This window comes from Schistocerca gregaria, unplaced genomic scaffold (genome assembly GCF_023897955.1).
Source record: "Schistocerca gregaria isolate iqSchGreg1 unplaced genomic scaffold, iqSchGreg1.2 ptg000213l, whole genome shotgun sequence".
NCBI lineage: Eukaryota > Metazoa > Arthropoda > Insecta > Orthoptera > Acrididae > Schistocerca > Schistocerca gregaria.
In genome coordinates, this window is record NW_026061741.1 from 1,793,880 (window position 1) to 1,812,479 (window position 18,600).

General features: G+C 41.9%; 1 non-coding gene across 1 annotated transcript; it reads right to left on the reverse strand.

The window, feature by feature from the left end:
• Positions 1–686: 686 nt before the first annotated feature.
• Positions 687–761, reverse strand: Trnat-ugu (transfer RNA threonine (anticodon UGU)). Its single transcript has one exon. It is a non-coding gene; the product is annotated as a tRNA-Thr (tRNA).
• Positions 762–18,600: the final 17,839 nt, after the last annotated feature.

The following is an 18,600-nucleotide window of genomic DNA, read 5'->3' on the forward strand; positions in this document are numbered from 1 at the left end:
ATAAGTTCCTAAGAAAAGTGTTTACTTTTAGGGGTCAGAGGTAGATGTTAAGAGAACGAACCACTTTTAATTTATGCTGCATGCCGTTCTGAGAAAATAGTTACCCGAAAAAAATGTGTTCAAAGTTTAGGGAAAACATTTAGTTATATTATTACTTCGATTTGCATGAACTGAGTGTTACATATATATTTTTAATGTCGCTGAAAACGAATCTGAAGTCAGATTTTCAATATTCAAAACAGCTAATCCAATACGGAGGGCAACCGATTATGTTTTGACCAATTTTTACCAAAAATGTATTTTCGTTATTTACGTTTAGTCTGCAAGTCAAGGAGTATTTATCAACCCTTCCTCTACCTCTGATTGTTCCTAGACAGCAACTTCCTGTTCTTCTTGGCAGGAAAAGCCGATCTGTCAAAGCTGGATATGCAGCACTCGGCAGCCTGCACTTGATATTCGTCCGTATTTTCGGTGAGTATGTTTGCATGCATTCTGCAGTATGAATCATTTTGAGCACGTGCGACACGGGACGAGTTATCATCTACATCTATATGGATACCCTGCAAAACACATTTAAGTGCCTGGCAAAGGGTTCATCGAATCACCTACACAACTGATAATTAATTGAAACCCTCAGCTGCCGACAGGTGTTGTTGATATACTTCGATGGGGACAGCTGAAAAGTGTGCCGCTACTGGGACTCGAACCCAGGATCTCCTGCTTACAAGGCAGACGCTCAATCCATCTGAGCTATCGAGGGCACAAATGAACAGCACGACTGCAGGAATTTATCCCTCGCACGCTTCCCGTGAGACTCACACCCCGAACCGCCCACAATCCGATTACGTAATGTACTTAATAGGTATTTGTCCATCCACTCATTACTGGCTCACACTAAGGTGACGATTCCCGTAAGATTTCCGGTAGCCTGTGCGCATTCGCACAGACGAAGGTCAATGGCTGGGTGACGTTTAACCATAGATATGAAGATAGTAACTGTTCTAGAAAGAACAGGCGCCACTGACGACCGTACAGCTCTTCTAGAATACATGATAGACCGGCCGATGTGGCCGAGCGGTTGTAGGCACTTCAGTCGGGAGCCACGCGACCGCTACGGTCGCAGGTTCAAATCCTGCCTCGAGCATGGGTGTGTGTGATGTCCTTAATTTAGTTAGGTTTAAGTCGTTCTAAGTTCTAGGAAACTGATGACCTCAGATGTTAAGTCCCAAAGTGCTCAGAGCCATTTGAACCATCAGTCCCTATGTTTACACACTACTTACAGTAACTTATGCTAAGGACAACACACACACAACCATGCCCGAGGGAGGACTCGAACCTCCAACAGGGGGAGCCGCGCGAACCGTGACAAGGCGTTGGACACATGGCGGGTACCACGCGCGGCTCATGGCAGCCGTGACACTGCTTCAAACAATGGACTGTAGAAACTTTTGTAAAGCACGGATTAAAAAAAAAACTTTCTGTTCCAAGAGTCTAGACAAGTACACCTTTAAAAAATGCAACTACAAAGAAATTGAATTTTCGAACGTTTTGAATGAGAACCTGTCCTTATGGAACACCGTTGATCAAATGTCACAGGGATTATATACTCAGGTTTCACATGTGGATTAACACTTTCTAATCAATATCCGGAATGAGCAGGGCTTAAAACTTTGAAGAGTTAAATTTCAAGGGCCGTTCTCTTGTATGCAAATAGTTTCACAGTAGAAATTTCTCTAGTTTTATTTATTAATTTATTTATTTATTTTTTGCTGTAGGTAAAGAAGGATAGCATTGTGAGGAGGGGGAAGGGGGGGGGGGAGGAATCTCGCCTCTCCCACCTTGGAATTCTCAGTACAGAATTTTTATTCATTACGAGATTCTTAGCCACTTGCAGAAGTGATTTCGAGTGATTCTGCAAAACTTTTCCTTTAGCCAATCGTAGCAACTATAGGATTCCGTTCCTGCTGCATGACATGTCTCGGAACTTAAAGTGACCAACTCATTTGCATAAAGAGCTAGCTTATCATCCGCTTCTTTACTTGCGTAGACCGTTCATGGTCTGCAAAGAATTTTTTTCTTTAATCGTTTTTTTATGTCTTTTATAAACTGCAACACTTTCTAAACTTTCTAAACTTAGCGCCGTTGAAGCATGGTCTTTTACTGAATGATCAAAAAGCAATGCTGACAGCTGGAGTCCAAGGTTTTTGTTAATCAAGCCGTTTGTATTCTTGTGGTGATATCTCCGTACAGTCTTTCATTCCCTAACGCATATTTCTTTATATCTAATTGAGAAGTGAAATACCGGTTTTCATAGATGCAGATTTAAAATATTTTAATATAACGCAATAAATATTTCATTAAAATTTTCATCCCCTTATGCTCGAAGTTCCAAAACCAGAAAAACACGTAGTTTTTAAAAATTGTAACATATTAGCCGAATACGAATTGTCAGATATATTTAGCAATCCTTTCATAATGAACCATTTTCTGAAACATCTCACACCCTTTAGGGGTTGGGTTTTCAAAAACAATTAAACACGTATTCTTCTATTTAGAGCCGAGGAGCCAAATTCAAATCTTCATCCATTTAATTCTAAAAATGCTTTCATAGTGAAATATTTCATAAAACATTACATCCCCTATTTCACTCTATTAGTGAGTTAAATTTCCAAAAGCAACGAAACACATTTTTTTTTACATCCAACCGAGATGTCAAATACCTATTTTCATAGATGTAGCTATAAAAATGCTTCAGTAGTTCTTTAATAATGATTTATTTTCAAAAAATCTTCACTAATTATTTTATCCCCCAATGGAAGAATTTCGGAAAATGCTAAAAACCTGTTTCTTTTTTGTATCTGACTGAGACACCAAATGTCAATTTTCGTAGTTTTGTAGTTATAGCTTCAATAGGGACATAGGGACATATTTAAAAAAAAGACTTTCAACCCATGTTTCACCCCCATAGGAGTGAAATTTCGAACAATCTCTTCTTAAATGATGCTTTCAGCGTAAGATTTACACCTTCATCAAATTTCAAGTCCGTATACTTTGCAGGTTGGGCTGGAAGGCTATGGGTCAGTGAAACCTGTGCCCCTATTGCACCTTCTTGGAGGTTGTAGTTCCAAAAACAGTGAAACACGTAGTTTTCTATAACACAATATTCATAGATTTCGCTTTAAAAACTCTTTCGCACTGAAATACTTTCATAAAACATTACATCCTATATTCCACCCTCTTAATCGTTGAATGTATCAAAAACAGGTTTTCATATATTTCATGAAACATTTCATCCTCTGTGATATGGGGTATGGTAGTGACACACCAAAATCACAATAGTAATCCGTTGTAGTTGCTACATATTTTATTACAATCAAAAGCATTATAAAATCACAAGGCCAGATCAGTTGGACAAATAATAAATAAATTTCGTTAAGTGGAACGAGACCCGTAAAACTTGAAATTTGAATATGACTAGGTATATATACTTAGGTAAAGCTTTACTTAAATAGCACAAATGTCCATAAAATTCATAGCAGAACTCTCACTACTTGCAATCAGGGGAGAAACAGATTAAGCGTAAGAATACAGATATTTAACGTTCGGCTTGCCAACTTTCCTAAACAAAACTGTATAAAAATGACTAAAACAATTAAGGGGGTCCTTTAATTTTGACTAAACGGACCTTCAAATTTACTTACTCAGTTGATTAATCAACAATATTCTTAGAATGATTACAACTAGAACATGACTATATGACAATACCCTTAAAATAAGGTTGCTTCAATATTTCGTGTGAATTGGCGATAGACGCGAGCAGACCAAGGATTCAAATCAATACAAGAGATCCACGAGGCAGAGAATGACATGGAAATATACTCAACATGGCAATGCAATTGAACTTTGGATGCTATAGTTCAGCACCGGAAAGATGGAATCACGCAAAAGTGACAACATAACCCAAGATGTAAAGGAGAGGACATGGCCTCAAATATCTCTCTGCCGCCGTGGTGCTCTGCTCCCAGTATGCTAGCGTCGACCGCTGCCAGTTATCTCTAACACAACACACATCAAGAGCAGACAATTTTCTGAGACATAAACTACACAACCCTATCTGGAGAACAGGTGAGCAATACAACTGGACTGAAACCAATGAGCCTCCATGAGTTACTTGGCCAGTGCCAGCCCTTAAACTTTGATTAATAAGATCGCTAAAAATCATACCGAAGTTAAGATGACGAGACTTATCTCCAGGTTCACCATATTAGTGGCAGAGACAATAAATTGGCGACGCTCTTATCCGTATGTTCGCGGCAGAGTCTGGGGAAGGCAAGGGCCACGTGGAGCCGGATCTGGGGGTCAATTTCCTTCTCTCCGAGACACCCGGCTTCTTCTGCGACTTAGCCGGCAAACAGGAGAGGACCCCGGGTGGGGACCGATTCGGCAGCAGTTGGCGGATGGCGAGGTCTTCGGGGGGTGGGGTTGGGGGGGGGGGGGTGGTGTCTTGTGTAAAGGGGAAGACAACCGTGGTGAAGGGAAGGTCTGTATTCCACAGGAACGAGTTAGCATGGCACTCAGATATTTCCACGATTCGGCGGTAGGGGATCATTTGGGGTTCTACAAGACCTTGAACAGAGTTCGGGAACACATGTTTTGGCCCAACCTATATGGCGATGGCATGCGATTTGTTGGCAACTGTGTCCAGTGTAAGCGCGGTAAGCCCGATGTTGGGCCGCACAGAGAACTACTACAGTCGGTTAGCGAGCAGTGTCCTCTGGACCGCGACTCAAAGATCGAAACATCGATCGACGGAAACTGGCGCCAGAAACGCACCAGCTCACTCTATTTCATCCCCTTAGGGGTTGAACTTCCAAAAACACGAAAATACGTATTTTCTTATTTGTAACCTTGAAGTCAAATACCAATTTTCGTAGATATAGCCTTAAAAATACTTCCATAGTCCTTCCATAATTTTTTATCTCAAGATAAAATGTTCACCTACTATTTCACCTCATAGAGGTTAAATTCCCAATAATACTGGAACACATATTTCTTTATTTCTGACCTAGAAACCAGATACAAATTTTCGTCTGCCTAGCTTCAAAATTACCTTAATAGCTACATGTTTCAAAAATCCTTTCATTTCCTGTGTATCCCCCTTAGAGGTGGAATTTCGAAATATGCAGTATAAGCGGTATAAGATCAACAACCTTTCCAAATCTCAAGGTTTATTTTCCTTGGCGGTCTGGACTGTGTGAATTTCATAGTAATGGCCTCCACACAAACACACACACACACGCACACACACACACACACACACACACACACACACCACTAACAATGCCACCACCACCTCCTGGGGAAATTTCTGCAGACGCCCTTGTTCCACTGCAGTCATATTTTGCCGACGACCTACATTTAGCAGCGTGGGAGGGATAGTGTCGTGCAACAGACAGTATACTCAGTAGACAACGAACTGTTCGTTGTGAAATCAGGGACATAGGAACCGAGACTGACACAGAAGGTGCTGAAGGTGAAGCACACTAGACTCGTGTCTACCACGGCTTCAAATAGTATCGATTTACTATGAACGGAAGTTCCGAAAAGTGAGCAAGTAATTTTACAGTAAATTCAGTACCGATGGTGAGGATATACAACGAAAAACATTTCTATAATATTTCAGAAATAATGAAACATTCCACTCAAGTCGCGCGGCAGAAAACGCAATGGATATGCTTGCACTTAAGACGGAAGGCCCCACGTGCTTACGCAGGCTTACGACAGATCGCAAAATTCGGCAGTAGGCGTAAGCCAACCTCTTGTGCTGCCATCTGTTATTGATGCCAGGCATCAAGGTCTCAGTAGTTCGACCATCCACTGGAGAGTAGTTGCTTTATAAGTACTCCGTCTTCAGGCCACGAGTGACCTACTGGGACAGCACCATCCGACCGCCGTGTCATCATCTGTGGAGGATGTGAACAGGAGGGGCGGAGATCAGCACACTGTTCTCCCGGTCGTTATGATGGTTTTCTTTGACCGGAGCCGCTACTATTGGGTCGAGTAGCTCCTCGATTGGCATCATGAGGCGGCCTGGATGATCACCCATCCAAGTGCCTTCAACGCCCGACAACGCACTTAACTTCGGTGATCTCACGTGAACCGATGCCACCTCCGCGGCAAGTCCGTTGCTGCAGATATTTTAGAGTAGTTGTTACGTTTCATAATTATCTAGTTTACGGGGAAAATGTAAAAAAGGCGATTGTCACCGAAGCTACAACTAATCTGAATTTCTGGTTAGTTATCAAGTGGTCTTATGTGCAAGCCTGATTTTTCCATCCTTTGCGGTGGGAATGATTCAAACCCGTCATGTTCTTCTTATGAGGTGTTCTATTTATTTTGCACACAATGATCGTTTGTAGTTGTGTTGAGTTACCACCTTGATAAATTTTTGGATGGCGCACGTATCATAACTGAGATCTGCGCTTGCGCTTAATGGCTGAAGGTCAATTAGCGTAATGAGTAGTAGCGAATGTTATAGTAACATGTTTGTAAATTATTTCAGGTAAATTACCTTAGTAGTGTAATATTATCAGTATACCAGTACAGTATGTGGGCCAATTACGTTAGTCATGGAATACTATCCGTATAAGACTATGTCACCTTGATGTCCCGGAATTTGCTTCAATTTTGGAATCCACGAAAGAACTGGAAATTTTCCTTTACACAGCTTTCCATATAATTTCTATTACAGTGATTCAGTCTTGTCTGTCACTCGACTTTTCTGACTGTGAAATAAATTCTATCGCTCATGTGCTTATTACCTCTTCGTGTTTCCATTTGCCGATATTGCGCATAAACACATACATATCTCAACGTTGCTATGTACATTGATGGAACGACACACTTTTCTGTGGAGACACTGCAGTTTAGAGATAGAAAAACCGATCAGTTAAAACGACATGGGTATTTTAGTTCTGAATAACCGATGTCTTTCGGTATTTGTTTGCTCTCGGTTATAACAAGTATCTTTTTATATTTTCCTGATAACCACGTAAAAACAGATATACCAATTAGCCAAATTAGTAGTAAAATTTTTAGTTTTCAAATAAACCTTTTTTAAAAAAGACGAGTAATTTTTATTCGTAAGATTTCCATAGCTCTTAAATACTGCGTTATTACAGAAAAAATGGGAAAAGTGATGTATGCCACTTTAATAACACTGCTGATAGAAACGAGCAACAAGTGAATTGGTCCAACATTGCCGAGACAATACTGTGCCTGTTATACAAGCAGTGCGCGAGAATGGACGCAGTTTCTCGCTGTTGTCGAACGTCAGTTGTAACACAGAATGGCACCATCTGGAAGCCTGGAAGTATTTTACGATATGCAGTACGAGTGAAGCACAATGGTCGATTTGGTCGACTTGCGACATCATACAAGGAAAAAAGTTAAAATTTTACAAATCATTCATAGTTCGGGATAAAATTAGAAAGTGCCTGATCTGCTGCCTGTGTCTACGTTATCTGCTTTTAGCCGTTAACAGAGAAATTAAAACGAAAAAGAGAGTTCTCCTGCCGCAGTTTTCACTCTTTATCGCTGGATTATACGTAATGCCCGCATAGTGCTGTGATAACCGATTTAAATATAATTTTTGAGCAGAGTTCTAAAAACTAAAATCAGTAGGATAATACTGGCAGTTTTCTGTGGTATAGAAGTACTCGCTATATTTTGAGAGAAACAGCGAACAGCGGACAAAGTTTTATTGGACTATTTAATTTAAAGAAATTAGAATTATATTAATACCGTCAGTTGCTCACGGGCGTTGATAAATATCAACGTGGACAAGTGAAAATGTGTGCCACGACCGGGACTCGAACCCGGGATCTCTTGCTAAAATGACAGACGCTCTATGCATCTAGGCCACCGAGGGCACAGTGTATGGTTCGACTGCAGGGACTATCTCGCGCACGCCTCCTGCGAGACTCACATTCTTACCTTGAATGTCCATACACTACAGTCGTAGAGTCCCACTCCAACACACTCATTCCTCGTGGAAGACATGTCCATATCCATATAAGTATATGGTTCTGGCAACACCAGCCATGACCTTCTTCTGTGAAGATGCACAAGTATTCCCCGAACTGTTACGGGACTTGGTAAGAATGTGTTCCACGAGTAATGAATGTGTTGGTGTGGGACACTACGAATGTAGTGCGTGGACATGGAAGGTGAGAATGTGAGTCTCGCGGGAAGCGTGCGCGAGATAGTACCTGCAGTCACACTATCGTCTGTGCCCTCGGTGGCTCAGATGGGCAGAGAGCCTGCCATGTAAGCAGGAGATCCCGGGTTCGAGTCCCAGACAGGCACACATTGTCACCTGTCCCCGTTGATATATATCGACACCCGTGAGCAGCTGACGGTATTAATATAATTCTAATTTCGTTCTGGACGGCTGCAGGTCATCATAAATGTATTTGACGTTTTGATTCCATTTATCAAGAAACTGAGAAAGTAAAAATTTTTATCTTTGTTTGATTTCTACGTTTACAAGAGGAAATAATGTAAATAAAATACTGAAAATCGGTTATTACAAGAACTGGTATTGTGACGGGCTTTAACAATTAGGTTAAAGTGAGGCTGGGAAACTGATAAGAGCCGAAAACCAGTTGTTTGAGCGATAACCGACATTCCCACTGCTGTTGTGAGTGGTAAGATTGACGCGCAAGGACATCTAGAACAGTTTCTCAGAAAGGTTACTGCAACTCTGATGTTCTCAAAATGAACGGGCCAGCCATTGGCGTCCGCGAGGGGGAAGGGGAGGGGGAGGGGAGGAGGTGGGGAGGGGAGGATAGGCAAAAGGGCACTTTCACCCGTCGCCCCTAACCATCCTTGGAATCTGGAGTAAAGAGTTTTTATTCGTTACAGTATACTCATACTCTTCCAGATAAGAATTCTCCACAATACTGCTAAACCTTAGCTTTGACCAGTTGTAGCGCTTATAGAGTTAGGGTCTTGTAGCTTGATGCACCTCGTAACTGACCAGCTGATTTGTACACAGAGTGCCAGTTTCAGAATCATGCACTCCAGCCCCGACGCGCCTTCCCCCCTCCCCACCACTGGAAATATTTCTGCAGACTCCAGTCTGCCACTGTGCATATATTTTGATAACATCCTGGTTTTAATAGCATCGAAGGAACAGCATTGTGGAGTAAAGGGTAGACCTAGCACAGACCACACCATTCACAATGAAACGCATCACTTAGTAGATGGTGAAGTACTTTGAAGCTAGCCAGATAGAAACAGAACCTCCTGGCACTGTATCTAACCCAAATTCTAATCTTACACTAATCTCTTGTATGTACCTACCACGCCCTCAAAGAGCCAACGATTTACTATTATCAAAAGTTCCGAAAAATGAGGAAGAAATTGACCCACACTTTTTTCCGTTGTTCATTATTTCGATTACCCCATAAAGGGAATGGACTTGTAGCCACAGGTTACACAAGCGATAAATGGTTTAAAATACATAAAAAGAGATGACAATAGGAAACGATTTTTAAGAACACAATGATGCGGCTTTTACGATTTTTACAGGAAAAAAAAAAATGGATGACAAAATAAAGGTTTTTCAAAAATATGCTGGTGGACAATATTGGGGATTTTTTATCTTTATAGATGACTAGCGGAAAAGCTTGGTGTTGACCAGGCATTTATTTACAGCTGTGCGTCCACGTCCGTACTATGCAGCGTCTGGCCTTGTCCTGAGTTTTTATGACGTATCTCCTGAAACATGTGTCGTACAATGATATAATTTTGTAGGTGCATTCAGCGTCATATGCGGATACTGTCTGCAAAATTTATTGCGAATATAGTAGCAAAGAAGTAACAAATTTAAATGTCACGAATGCTGTGATCCCCACACACTTGGGTGCAACCAATGTACACAGGATGCTTGGCTCGATCATTATGGCTACCATCACCGCTGGTCGAAATTGGACCAGCTGTGTCGACGTAGTGAAAATATAAATGTGCATAACATGGTAAATGTCCATTCTTTCCAGCCATCAGACCTGATCTACGATCAAAAATATCATGTAAAAGTGGTAGGGGCAACGGCCTTGCCGCAGTGGATACACCGGTTCCCGTCAGATCACTGAAGTTTAGCACTTTCGGGCGTGGTCGGCACTTGGATGGGTGACCATCCGGGCCGCTATGCGCTGTTTCCATTTTTCGGGTTGCACTCAGCCTTGCGATGCCAATTGAGGAACTACTCGACCGAATAGTAGCGGCTCCAGTCAAAGGAAACTACCACAACGAGTGGGAGAGCCAGCTCCTCCTCCACCCTCAGTGAGAATGACGTGGCGGTCGGATGGTCCTGATTGGCCACTTGTGGCCTGAACACGGAGTGCTTTCTTAAAGGAGTGCTCCCTACATAAAACTGACAGTCTTGACTCAGGGACTGTCCACGGTAAATGCTGCATTGGACCTACGAATACTATTAAAATAACGGTTTGAGTTCTCTTTAGTTGTCCAATCATCTGAAGTGAGTCCTTATTGAAGTAAGCTGAAAAATAGATTTTATGTTAATGGCGGATAAATTTTATGTTAATGGCGGCAAATTAACTCTACCCTAATGACACACAAGGTCAATGCCGTTCCATCACGTAAAGTACTCTCAGATCGAAATGTTTTGCATTACCAAATCTCCAATGTAGATCCATCATACCGCAATTATAATTCTCAAAATAATTTGGAGCTACGTTCAATGCATATTTAAATGCATCTTTCAAAACAATACCAGAATTCTCATTAGATCATCATTATCAGTGCCTAGAGTATTCCAATTATTTCGTCTACCAAAAACCGCGTCTCACTATGGCTTTTTCAGTACGCTGTTTTGTTTTCCACTGCTGACAATAGAAACGATCTGGCAGATGTGACATTGTAAATGTCCAGTATGCGTGTCTTAATGCAAATAAACCGTCTGGAACATTTACCCTTGAACCTCCCTAGAATGGGATTTCATGGAACGTTATTACTTTCCTGTGTCCATTTCTATCACACCAGCTGATCGCCACGACTGGGGAGAGTGAGGAGGGGGTGGGGTGAAAGTTGGCAGCACTTTGAGTGGCAGAAACCTCACGTTTCCGTCATTTGTTTTCATAATGACGTAGTGCCAATTCGTCACATTGGACGCTTTTCTCTCGGAAACGTTTACATTCATCGTCTGGATATCAATGTCGCCTTCTGAGGTATGCAGTCGCACCACTCTGTACGAAATAGGTTCTAAGCTGATGCAGTTGACAAGTAACGTCGAAATATATCGTCACCTCGAAATATATCGACACCTCGAAATAAATCCACACCCAGAAATAAATCGCCAACCCGAAATAAATCGCAACCTCGAAATAAATCGACACCATGAAAAAAATCGAAACTTCGAAATAAATCGACACCTCCAAAAGACAGCTACATCGAAATGATTAGATATCCCGAAATATATCGACATCTAGACGCATTTCAGCTTACCATATAGATCGATATCTCGAATCTCACGGACCTCTCGAGATAAATCGAGGTATAGAAATATATCGATATCTTGAAATATATTGGTACCAAGTAATATAAAGATATCTCTAAAAATACAATATCTAGAAATTTATGGATTACTTGAGATATAGAGGTTTCTTGAAATATATCGATATCTCGAAAGGAATCGATATCTGAAGTACACCGATACATGGAATAATATATCGATAGCTCGAAATAAACAGACAACCCGATTTGTTTCGGTATATCAAACTAAATCGATATCTCGACATAAACGGATACTTCGAAATCAATTGATACCTCGAAATAAATGGATGCCTCAATATAGATAGATATCTCGAAATAAATCGACATCTCGATATAATGAGTGCTTCGACATAAGTCGATATATCGAAATGAATCGATAATGGGAAAGAATGGACGTCTTGAAAAAAATCTGTACCCCTAAGAAAACGATTCTCGAAATAAATAGGTATATCGAAATATATCGCTATCTCGATAAATACCGATATCTAGTGGTCGGATATATGTTTCAAGTTGACTTGACATATCAGTATAGTTCGATATACATCAAAATACGTTGGATTTTCAATATACCGATAGATTTCTAGACCTCGGGGAAAAAATCGCCGATCCGACCTCAGTGCAAAAACGCAGACCTAGGGAAAAAACGCCGACCTCGGGGAAAAACGCAGACCTCGAGGGAAAAACGTCGACCTCGGGGTAAAACGCCGACCTCGTGGGAAAACGCCGACCTTCGGAAAACTGCCGACCTCAGGAAAAATCCAGTTCCATTAATTTACACAGACACTAATGTATGTCACCATTAGGTTCTCAAAATACAACCAAATTCCTGGTATTTATCACCTCACACAAAAAGTGGTCGTGACAGAAAAGTCTCGTTCTTTAGAAAGTTTAGAATGAGATGTTCTAAATATTGCAGTTTATCCATTTACAATAATCTACAAGCACTGCACAATGAGAAGAGACTGTCAACCACAGCACTTTGAAATAGTGGACAGCCAGGAAGACAGAGGTTGCATTGCTGTTTCTAATCCTCTGGTGCTTGAGATTTAGAATCCAGGATTGCCTCGAATGAGAACAGCAATAATGGATGTCCTGCACCAGTGTAGAACTTACTCTGGAACTCCACAGAAAATCACAAGGCACAATTATATCACATCATTCTCAGCAAACTACAGAAGCCTCTAATGGACGTAACAACGTTGTCACCTCCTTCACCAGTGAAAGATCTTAGTAGCTATTGAGTCAAGAGTAGGTGGCCAATTAATAATTTGTTGTTCAAAGCTAACTTCAGTGTATATGGGAATACTCAGTGGACATCTTTAACCATCATATTTTACTGTCTAAGATATGTCAACTTCTCAGACTATAAGTATAAGCAGAGCTTGGTCTTTCCCAATCCGAGATTGTTTAGAATGGGTATCAAGGGAATCAGATCCACTGGGCATTTAGAGCAACCTGCTTTAAACAATATGAGCAGGCAGTAGACACAGACACAGAATTTGGAATTTCTCTGTGAAGTGGTTACCTTCATCGTCTGAAAACTTATGTTGTGTGCTGCGCTATGTGGAGGTACTAATAGCAACACAGTAAAACACAGAAGAAGCTTATAAGTTGATGTAATCAGCCAGTAAGAAGCACTAAACTTTAAGTTTTAGTAATCGATTATTGACTTATTATCCGGCTTTGGTGCCTTGACATTACCGACGACCTTAAGATTTTGCATGAAGAGAGGCCTAAAAGCCACGTTACACGAGAGAATGTGAAAAGTGTTCATATGTAGTAAAAACCTAAGAAATAAGCCCGTTTTCGTCATTTGCTATCAAATCGACGTATTGCCAGAGCGTTACATTGGCAGCTTTTCTCTCTGAAACGGTTACATTTATCGTCTGCAAACTTATGTCGCGTGCTAAGGAATGCTGAGACACTAAAAACAACACAGTAGAACATAGAGGAAGCTTCTAGGTTGATGTAATTAGCCCGTAGGAAACAGTACAATTCAGGTTTTAGTTATCGATTAGTTGGGAGCTCCAATGTTAGGCGCGTAATGGGGCCCCTTAGGGATACGGCGGCTAAGGAGGGGAAGAAATCCAGTGTGCACTTCGTGTGCATTCCGGGAGGAGTCATTCCTGATGTGGAAAGGGTCATTCCGGATGCCATGAAGAGCACAGGGTGCAGCCAGCTGCAGGTGGTGGCACATGTCGGCACTAATGACGTGTGTCGCTTTGGATCAGAGGAAATTCTCTCTGGATTCCAGCGGCTATCTGATTTGGTGAAGGCTGCCGGTCTTTCTTACGAGATGAAGGCAGAGCTGACCATCTGCAGCATCGTTGAGAAAACCGACTGCGGACCTTTGGTGCAGAGCCGGATGGAGGGTCTGAATCAGAGGCTCAGACGGTTTTGCAACCTTATTGGCTGCAGATTCATTGACTTGCGCCATAGGCTGGTGGGGTTGCGGGTTCCGCTGAATAGGTCAGGAGTTCACTACACTCAGCTGGCGGCTACACGGGTAGCGGAGGCTGTGTGGCGTGGACTGGGCGGTTTTTTAGGTTAGAAGGCCTCGGGAAAGTGCGGGATGGGCTGCAATGTCAAAGGGTGCTTGGCAATTACAGGACGTGCTTGGATCAAGGAACAGTCGGAATTATAGTTGTAAATTGTTGTAGTTGCGCTGGAAAAGTCCCTGAGCTTCAAGCGCTAATAGAAAGCACAGAAGCTGATATCGTTATAGGTACAGAAAGCTGGCTAAAGCCTGAAATAAGTTCTGCAGAAATTTTTACGAAGTCTCAGACGGTGTTCAGGAAAGATAGATTAGGCAGAATTGGTGGTGGAGTGTTTGTGTCTGTCAGTAGTGGTTTATCTTGTAGTGAAGTCGAAGTAGATACTCCGTGTGAATTGGTGTGGGTGGAGGTTATACTTAAAAGCCGAATTAAGTTAACAATTAGCTCCTTCTACCGACCCCCAGACTCCGATGATACAGTTGCAGAACAGTTCAGAGAAAGTTTGAGTCTCGTAACAAATAAATACCCAACTCATACGGTTATAGTTGGTGGGGATTTCAACCTACCCTCGGTATGTTGGCAAAAATACTTGTTCAAAGCCGGTGGTAGGCAGAAAACGTCTTCCGAGATTGTCCTAAATGCATTCTCCGAAAATTATTTCGAGCAGTTAGTCCACGAACCCACGCGAATTGTAAATGGTTGCGAAAACACACTTGACCTCTTGACCACAAACAATCCAGAGCTGATAGAGAGCATCATGACTGATACAGGGATTAGTGATCACAAGGTCATTGTAGCTAGGCTCAATACCATTTCTTCCAAATCCATCAGAAACAAACGCAAAATAATTTTATTTAAAAAAGCGGATAAAGTGCCACTAGAAGCCTTCCTAAAAGACAATTTCCATTCCTTCCGAACTGACTATGCGAATGTAGACGAGATGTGGCTCAAATTCAAAGACATAGTAGCAACAGCAATTGAGATATTCATACCTCATAAATTGGTAAGAGATGGAACGGATCCCCCGTGGTACACAAAAAAAGTCCGAACGCTGTTGCAGAGGCAACGGAAAAAACATGCGAAGTTCAGAAGAACGCGAAATCCCGAAGATGGGCTAAAATTTACAGACGCGCGAAATTTGGCACGTACTTCGATGCGAGATGCCTTTAATAGGTTCCACAACGAAACATCGTCTCGAAATTTGGTAGAAAATCCGAAGAAATTCTGGTCGTATGTAAAGTAGACAAGCGGCAAGACGCAGTCAATACCTTCGCTGCGCAGTGCCGATGGTACTGTTATCGACGACTGTGCTGCTAAAGCGGAGTTATTGAACGCAGTTTTCCGAAATTCCTTCACCAGGGAAGACGAATGGAATATTCCAGAATTTGAAACACGAACATCTGCTAGCATGAGTTTCTTAGAAGTAGATACCTTAGGGGTTGCGAAGCAACTCAAATCGCTTGATACGGGCAAGTCTTCAGGTCCAGATTGTATACCGATTAGGTTCCTTTCAGATTACGCTGATACTATAGCTCCCTACTTAGCACTCATATACAACCGCTCGCTCACCGATAGATCTATACCTACAGATTGGAAAATTGCGCAGGTCGCACCAGTGTTCAAGAAGGATAGTAGGAGTAATCCATTTAACTACAGACCTATATCATTGACGTCGGTTTGCAGTAGGGTTTTGGAGCATATACTGTATTCAAACATTATGAATCACCTCGAAGGGAACGATCTATTGACACGTAATCAGCATGGCTTCAGAAAACATCGCTCTTGTGCAACGCAGCTAGCTCTTTATTCGCACGAAGTAATGGCCGCTATCGACAGGGGATCTCAAGTTGATTCCGTATTTATAGATTTCCGGAAAGCTTTTGACACCGTTCCCCACAAGCGACTTCTAATCAAGCTGCGGAGCTATGGGGTATCGTGTCAGTTGTGCGACTGGATTCGTGATTTCCTGTCAGGAAGGTCGCAGTTCGTAGTAATAGATGGCAAATCATCGAGTAAAACTAAAGTGATATCAGGTGTTCCCCAGGGAAGCGTCCTGGGACCTCTACTGTTCCTGATCTATATAAATGACCTGGGTGACAATCTGAGCAGTTCTCTTAGACTGTTCGCAGATGATGCTGTAATTTAACGTCTAGTAAGGTCATCCGAAGACCAGTATCAGCTGCAAAGCGATTTAGAAAAGATTGCTGTATGGTTTGTCAGGTGGCAGCTGACGCTAAATAACGGAAAGTGTGAGATGATCCACATGAGTTCCAAAAGAAATCCGTTGGAATTCGATTACTCGATAAATAGTACAATTCTCAAGGCTGTCAATTCAACTAAGTACCTGGATGTTAAAATTACGAACAACTTCAGTTGGAAGGACCACATAGATAATATTGTCGGGAGGGCCAGCCAAAGGTTGCGTTTCATTGGCAGGACACTTAGAAGATGCAAGAAGTCCACTAAAGAGACAGTTTACACTACACTCGTTCGTCCTCTGTTAGAATATTGCTGCGCGGTGTGGGATCCTTACCAGGTGGGATTGACGGAGGACATCGAAAGGGTGCAAAAACGGGCAGCTCGTTTTGTATTATCGCGTTATAGGGGAGAGAGTGTGGCAGATATGATACACGAGTTGGGATGGAAGTCATTACAGCATAGACGTTTTTCGTCATGGCGAGACCTTTTTACGAAATTTCAGTCACCAACTTTCTCTTCCGAATGCGAAAATATTTTGTTGAGCCCAACCTACATAGGTAGGAATGATCATCAAAATAAAATAAGAGAAATCAGAGCTCGAACAGAAAGGTGTAGCTGTTCGTTTTTCCCGCTCGCTGTTCGGGAGTGGAACAGTAGGAGATAGTATGATTGTGGTTTGATGAACCCTCTGAAAAGCACTTAAATGCGAATTGCAGAGTAGTCATGTAGATGTAGATGTAGATGATTTATTAGCCGGCTTTGGTGCCAGTGAAATTACCGACTACCTTAAGATTTGGCATTAAACAAGGTCTGGCAGCCACGTTACACGAGAGAATGTGAAAAGTGTTCATATGTACTAAAAACCAAGGAAATCCGCCCGTTTTCACATCTGCTTTCGAATCCACGTAATGCCAGATCGTCACATTGGCCGTTTCCTCTCTGAAACGGTTACATTTATTGTTTGCATAGCTATGTAGCGTGCTGCGGTTTGCGGAGACACTAAAAGCACCATAGTAAAACACAGAAGAAGCTTTTAATTTGGTGTAATAGCCAGTAAGAAGCAGTACAATTCAAGTTTTAGTTATCGATTATTGAATTTTTAGCCGGCTTTGGTGCCTTGGACATGAGCTAGGACCTTAAGATTTGGCATGAAGGGAGGTCTGGCAGCCACGTTGCACGGGAGAAAGTGAGAAGTTTTTATGTGCAGTAAAAACCTAAGAAATCCGCCCGTTTTCGTCATCTGCTTTCGAATCGACGTAATGCCAGATCGTCACATTGGCCGTTTTCCCTCTGAAACGGTTACATTTATCGTGTGCAAACTTATGTCGCGTGTTGCGGTATGCGGAGACACTAAAAGCACCATAGTAGAACACAGAAGAAGCTTCTAAGTTGATGTAATAGCCAGTAAGCAACTGTACAATTGAAGTATTAGTTATCGATTAGTGAATTTTTAGAAGGCTTTAGTGCATTCGACATGAGCTAGGACCTTACGATTTAGTATGAAGGGAGGTCTATGAGCCATATCGCACGGGAGAATGTGAAAAGTGTTCACATCTAGTAAAAACCTGAGAAATCCGCCCGTTATCGTCATTTGCTATCGAATCGAATTAATGCCAGATCGTCACATTTTCCGCTCTTCTTTCTGAAACGGTTACATTTATCGTGTGCCATGCTATGTCGCTTGCTGCGGTAGTCGGAGACACTAAAAGCACCATAGTAGAACAGAGAAGAAGCTTCTAAGTTGATCTAATAGCCAGTAAGCAGCTGTACAATTCAAGTATTAGTTACCGAGTATTGACTTTTTAGATGGCTTTAATGCACTGGACATGAGCTAGGACCTTACGTTTTAGTAAGAACGTAGATCTAGCTGCCACGTTGCACGGGAGAACGTGAAAAGTGTTCACATCTAGTAAAAACCTGAGAAATCCGCTCGTTTTCGTCATTTGCTATCCAATCGACTTAATTACAGATCGTCACATTGGCCGCTCTTCTCTCTGAAACGATTACATTTATCGTGTGCAAAGCTATGTCGCGTGCTGCAGTATGCGGAGACACTAAAAGCACCATAGTAGAACAGAGAAGAAGCTTCTAAGTTGATGTAATAGCAAGTAAGAAGCAGTACAATTCAAGTTTTAGTTGTCAGTTATAGACTTTTTAGATGGCTTCAGTGCATTGTACATGAGCTAGGACCTTAATATTTAGTATGAAAGGAGGTCTAGCGGCCACGTTGCACGGGAGAACGTGAAAAGTGTTCATATCTAGTAAAAACCTGAGAAATCCGACCGTTATAGTCATTTGCTATCGAATCGACGTAATGCCAGATCGTCAC